The sequence below is a fragment of the Dipodomys spectabilis genome, unplaced genomic scaffold, assembly GCF_019054845.1.
Source record: "Dipodomys spectabilis isolate Male_0828 unplaced genomic scaffold, ASM1905484v1 ptg000460l, whole genome shotgun sequence".
Taxonomy (NCBI): domain Eukaryota; kingdom Metazoa; phylum Chordata; class Mammalia; order Rodentia; family Heteromyidae; genus Dipodomys; species Dipodomys spectabilis.
In genome coordinates, this window is record NW_024871137.1 from 801859 (window position 1) to 809039 (window position 7181).

Genomic DNA, 7181 nt, shown 5'->3' on the forward strand with positions numbered 1-7181 from the left:
TTCCCAGCCCAAGTTTTGTAGTTTTTGAGAAGAGTAATTTGGCATTTGCTTTGCATCCTTGATTAGTAGGTATCATTTTGCTCCAAATTTTGTCTCCGTTTATGTTCCCTAAACACTTACACAGGATCATCATTCCATAGCATATCGTTAAGTCCTTCTTTTATTTCTTTTATCATTATTGTTTTGTTGTTGTTGTTTTGCTGATGCTGAAGCTTGAACTCAGGGACTAGGCAGTATCCCTGAGCTCCAGGCTAGTGATCTACCACTTGAGCCACAGTACTACTTCTGGATTTTTCTTCCTGGGCTTGCTTTGAATCATAATACTCAGATCCCACCATCCTGCGTAACTTGGATTACAGATGTGGGCCACCAGGGCCCAGCAAGTACCTCTCTTTTAGATATTATTCTAAAAGCCTCCTATCCAAGGTCACTCCTAAGATAGTAAATGGAACTATGCCAATAGTTCCTTCACACTCTCATCTCCTGTTATGGCTATGGTGGGTCTTTTCCATCTTATTTTGAACCTACTTGACTGTTCTCTTCCTTATCCATGGTTCTAGGTGTGTTACTAATAATTAACTAAATTTAGTGGGTATAAACCCTAAATCACTCAACTATAAATTTCATTTAATTTTTTAATATGATTGTTTTTCTGTACAAATATGAGCTTATACTCAGCTTCTTGCACCTACCTCTTGGCATAAGCAGAGCCTAGGCTTATTCTACCTCAAATACAAGAGGTTAGCCAAATAATTACCTACAGTATTCCTGCCTAGGAGTCAGGACAAGTAGTTGAGTGCCTGAAAGAAGCAATGCATTCCTGGCATGGGAAGGGGTGGGAGAGACAAGAGCCTAGAGAGCAAACTGGCAGTCACAACATTTAACAACTTCTCCTTTGGGGAAACTGACCTCCTGCAAAGAGGCGGTGAGATAACACCTAGTGAATTTTCATATATGAAGGAAGTTGTCATGTCTCACTACACAACTCACTTGTAGTCAAAGACAGGGTCATTGTTTTGTGTCCTCCATAGGTCCAGTCTCACTTAATCTCCATCTTAGACTTTGCCCAGACTCTATTCCTACCAGAAGATCCCTAATGAGGAGAAAAGTGTGATCTCTTGGCTTCTGACTGGCCCTGTGGGAACTGAGGCCACTTTTAGTTTTGAACCTATTCCTCCTGACAAGGCTGTGGTGGGTGGTGGGAAAGCTCATTCTCTGAATTGTGCCCTAGTACCAAATCTCTTCAGAGAAAGCCAAGGAATTACAGATTCTGCCTGGGGGGGGGCCGGGAGCGGGGGGAGGGTGCGGTGAGTTTCTCCATATCCAAAGAGTTCAATTAATATCTGATTATAAGGCCCAAGTGTAGGTCCTTCACCAGATCCTTCAAGCTGGAGTGGATGTTAGCTCAGACTCCAGGCCATCCTCATATTTCTCCAGCTCTTTCTCATGAACAAAATGGTCATAGGAGTTGAGTTCAGAAACAAGGAGAAATGAGAAAAGCAGAAGAATCATTGGCAGGGGGAGGAATTAGAAACTTTGGGTGAAAAAAGGGCTCAGAAAATCTAGGATCACTCACATCATTTGGGAACCACATCATAAGATTAGGGAATAAAAGTAATAAATTACTACCTAATTAGTAACTCCACTGCTCTGACTACATTACAACTGTTCTGTCAAAAGGTACTGTCCTAGCTCTATTTTGATGAGGAAAATGGAGCACATTCACAAAGTTCTCAGTATCTTCATCCATAGCCACGTTGTTCTTACTCTCTACTTTTCTGTTACTTTCCTTTGCTGGATTCTATCAATGACACTTGAAAGTGTTATCATCTTCAGACATGTAATTACATTTTCTTTTAATCCATTTGTTATAAAAATAAAACAAATTATGGGGAAAACTATGTCTATGGTACATTTTCTTCCAAGGCATATTTATTTTATGTTAAGTATTATTTTAATAGTTTCATTTTTAAAACTTGAGGAAAATGTTTTGTTACTATTAGCACTAATTATTGCACCTGTTTTTGTATTTTTCCATGTCTGTATGTTTGTTATTAAGCTTCTAAAATTTTCTTTTCCCCCAACTGTTGCCTTCTTAAAATTTCTTCAAATTATAAACTATATATAATAGTCCTGTATGTGTTCATTGATATATTTAAATTTTGATCTAATATCCACATATTATAGGATCTCTTCAAACTATTGTAATTGCTCTGAAAATCTGTATGGATGTCCCTCATTAAAGCAAAAAAACAATGCCACAAAACCCAATGAAAATAGGATTAGGTATCTATCCAAAAATATTTAGCAATGATACAGTAGAAACATTCACTTCTCACTGGGTGCCGGTGCCTCACACCTGTAATCCTATCTACTCAGGAGGCTGAGATCTGAGGATCGAGGTTCAAAGCCAGCCTGGGCAGGAAAGTCTGTGAAACTCTTATCTTCAATAAACCACCAGAAAACCGGAAGTGGCACTGTAGCTCTAGTGGTGAAGCACTCGCATTGAGCTGAAGAGGTGAGGGACAGCACTCAGACCCAGAGTTCAAGCCCATGACCAACAACAACAACAAAAAAAAAAGCTGATAATGAGCTGAGCTGCTAGAGGTAGTTTCCCTAAAGATCTAAGAGCTAAAAGTGGAGAGGCAAACCAAGAGCTCTGCACCACATCAGTCCACCATGCCAAATGCTTCTACGATAGTACTAGCTACCCAGTTTGCACACTCATGACCTTTTTACCCTGATTGTGCCCCACAATCCCTCACAACTTTTACTCTTTCACTTTGTCTATGCTTTCTTGTCCCTGCTAAACTCTTCTGGATGCCTGTATTAGCTACGCCAACCCTTGCAAAGCTGTTGCTGCTACCCAATTTCCTGCCACTTCAACTCAGTTATTACAGTCACAATTACCCTTTCTCTGGTATCCTAGTCTCTGCTACTCTTTTCTGCTACCCATAATTCATAACACCATGGTTCCAGCCACTTGACCCCTGACACCCTTGTCTCTGATACCACATACCCAAACAAAACAAGGGAAGAGTGGGCACAGACAGTCGACTTGGGTACTCCTCTTGCAGGCACATTGGGACATTATTCCTCAGGTATTTAACACAAGGGACTTACTGGCAGTGGAAAGAAATGAGGTTACTCAGACGTAACTAATATCCAAGAATATCAACTGACAACTTGTTGCTAGGAAAAGAAAGCAGTAAGGTGACAGTTAATGAGAAAAAGTTTTACAAAGATATTGGGGATGATGCAATAGGTTTAGCTTAGTCCCTTCTACTAGTGATCTGAATTATTTTTTGACATAGACATGTAACTACTTTGCATTTTAAAAATTATATGAAGATGCACCTTTGTGTGGTACTTATATTAATTTATGAAATAGTTGCATATGATCACGTTAATGATATTCAATATTTTATGTTCAATGTTATGCTCATGAGGCTGCCTTTGGCAATATGAATTGAGCTCTCTAACAACAAATGGAATTTCATTGTCAAATACTACAAGGAGATTACTGATGCTAGTACCAAAATGAAAGCTGGAACAAAAAAACTGAAGAAAGCTGCAAGTTTGATGGGAAGGAGTCAGTGGTAAGGGCTATGATGAAAGAGAAATTTTTCACCATGGAATCTTGGAAGAATAGAATGTGTTTTGTTGAATTACTAGCTTTTTAAACCTTCTTAGAAAGCAGAACATTATTTTTATTCTTGCTTTTTGGTAGCCGTTTAATGAATGGTTTAACAAAAAAATTATCAAAATGACTGAAAATTAAATGATGTGAATTATCAGATTAACATTATACCTAAAGTTGCCCTGAGATGCAGGGCATTAAATTAATGGAATAAACTTCCTTTTGAATGGTTGGACAGTCCATGACACTTGTTCCAAAACAAGAAAAGATACTGGAGAGAAAAAAAAAAGAGGAAGGAGACTCAACACAGCTGAAATTAGCATGTTCTCATTTGGAGTTTCATGGTTTTTTCTACAAAGAATAAGAACTTCATCTTAACATAATAATTTCAAAATGGATGTGCTACAGGATAGCTTGTAAATGTAATATTTAATGCTGTTGAATTACTTGAAGACAAATGTTTACCGAAAACTTTAAATTCCAGAAAAACTGTAATGTTCCAATAAACACCTGGAAGAAATATAATTTAAAAGTTCATGGTTCAAAGCAAACCCTGGCAGGAAAGTCTGTGAGACACTTATCTCCAAACAGGAAGTGGCACTGTGGCTCAAGTGGTAGAGGGCTTCTCTTGAGCTGAAGAACTCAGGGATACGTTAAAACCCAGTCCCTGAGTTCAAGCCCCAAGACTGACAAAAAGAAATTTAAAAAAAATTAAAGCATTAGGGATGGGAAGAAGACTCAGTGGTAGAGTGCTTGTCTCTCATGAATGAGGTCCTGGTTTCAATTCCTCTGCACCACATAAGCAGAAAAAACTGGAAGTGGTGCTGTGGCTCAAGTGATATAGCCTTGAGCTGAAGAGCTCAGGGACAGTGCCCAGACCCAAAGTTCAGGCCCCCTACCAACAACAACAACAACAAAAATTAAAGCATCAAACAACCCGAAGAGGTTATCCAGAATAATGAGTGCGGCATTATCCGTTTACATGACTTAGTGACTTGAAACCTAGTTTACCAGGGGAGGTGGTGGGCAATTTGTGTCTTTGCCAAAACCTGCGAAATTATTTTGTACTTTCCCAAGGAGGGACAAAACAGGGAATGGGGGGAGGAGGATAGGTGTTTGGCGGCCTTGCCTTTTGGTTCAGTGATTGTTTTCTGGAGTCAAATTCAGAGAAATCCTGCTTGCAATCCTAGTTGCATGAGGAATGAAGAAGCCAAGCCCTGGAAGTGGACTTTGCACTGTCCTTGGCACGGTTCCAACCACCACTGGATAATCCAAGTCCCATTTCAGGACCAAGATGCCTTGAAGACTACTGATCCACTGGGCAGGTGGACCTAACCACAGCCAGGAAAGGCAAAAAATTCAATGCCGAGGGCAGCACTGGAAATCTACAACAGGCAGAGATTTTTTAATATATTTTATTGTAAAAATACTGTACAGAAGGGGTTCTATTTCATGAGTAGGGTAATGTGTACACTTCCTATCGAGCATTGTTACCTCCTCCTTGGTTTTTCCCCTACCATCCCTTCCCTCCCCATCTCTCCAACTCCTCCCTCCTCAATCCCTGCCTGACATTGTAAATTCATTTTCTACATAGTGTCCTGTACATCTCTTCATCACAATGGGTCAACCTGCAGCCCCATTTAAGCATTTTGCTATATCCTTTCCACTCCCCAAATCACAAAAGTGAATATACAAGATGCAGAACATTGGAATCAAATACAGTGAAAACAGGGATTATACCGTGGGGGGATGAACCTACAAAAGAATCACATACTGCATTATAAGTATATTAAAAACAAAACCAAGACTGACTTGGGGTATATTTCACTTAACTTCATCTTATGTGGTCATAATAACATAACTTTTGATCTTTTCTGCTTGTCCTAGACATGTACTAGTCCTTGCAAATAAGGGAAAGCATGGGACCTATGTTTCTCTGGGCCTGGCTTACTTCACTTAATATAATTTTTAACAAACCTTTCCATTTCCTAACAAATGGGGCATTGTCATTCCTTCTAATGGAGGCATAGAATTCCATTGTGTGTGTGTGTGTGTGTGTGTGTGTGTGTGTGTGTGTGTGTGTGTGTGTGTGTGTGTGTCACATTTTCTAGATCCATTCATCTACTGAGGGGAATCGGGTTTGGTTCCATATCATAACTATAGTGAGTAATGCCGCAACAAACATGGTTGTGCTGGTAGCTTTGGTATGACCTTGTTTGTGATCATTTGGGTAAATGCCCAAAAGTGGGATTGCTGGGTCATAAGAAGCTCTAAGTGGGGTCTTTTGAATAATTTCCATACTGCTTTCCAAAGTCCTTGAACAAGTTTACACTCCCACTAACAATGCAGTAGGGTTCCCACCAGCATCTGTAATTATTACATTTCTTGATTATAGACATTCTAATTGGAATGATGTGCGATCTCAATGCTGTCTGATTTGCATTTCTTTTATAGCTAGAAAAGTTGAGCATTTCTTCATGTGTCTAATGGGCATTTTCATTTCCTCTTCAGAAAAATCTCTCTTTAAGTCTTTAGCCCACTGAGTTATCCGGCAGCTTTTTCTTTGATGATTTGTTGTTGGGGAATTTAATTTTTTGAGTCCTAAGTATATTTTAGATATAAGACCTTGTCCATTTTATGACTCATGAAGTTCTTCTCCCAGTACGTGGACTGTCTACAGTTCTTGTTAGCTTTGACCTTTGCCTTGCAGAAGCTCTGCGGTTTCAAGCAATTCCATTTGCCCAACCTTTCTTTTATTTGTTTTGTTTCTTGTTCTCTATTAAGAAAATTTCAGCGTGTGCTAAAGAGCCCTAGAGTTTCTCCTATTCCTTCATGTAATGTTTTCACCGTGTCTGCTTTTATTTTGAGGTCTTCTGTCCATTTGGAGTTGATTCTGGTGCAGGGCAATATATACGGATCTAGTTTTAGTTTAACAGGTATTTAAACAATTTTGCCAACACCATTTACAGAAAAGGCTATCTTTTTTCCACTCTATTTTTTTTAGCTCCCTTTTCAAAGCTTAGGTGGCTATAGGTCAGTGGATTCATTTCTGAGTCTTCAGTCCTTTTCCATTGGTCCTCAGGTTTGTTGTTGTGCCACTATCAAGCTCTTCTTATTACTATGGCTTTTTAGTCGAGTTTGACATTTGGAACTGATATTGCTTCAGCACTGTTCTTTCTGCTAAGGATTGACAAACCTACAGCCAGCATTATAGTTAATGGCAAAAAGTTAAAATCATTTCTTATAAATTCAGGAATGAAGGGCTGGGAATGTGGCTCAGTGGTAGAGTGCTTGCCTTGCATGCATGAGGCCCTGGGTTCCATTCCTCAGCACCACATAAGCAAAAAGAATAAAAGCCGGAAGTGGCGCTGTGGCTCAAGTGGTAGAGCGCTAGCCTTGAGCTGAAGAGCGGCGGGACAGTGCCCAGGTCCAGAGTTCATGCCCCACGACTGGGGCATGAAATAAATAAATAAAATAAATTCAGGAATGAGATAAGGATGTCTGAGCTGTCCCCCCACCCCCCTCTTCAAATTAGTATTAG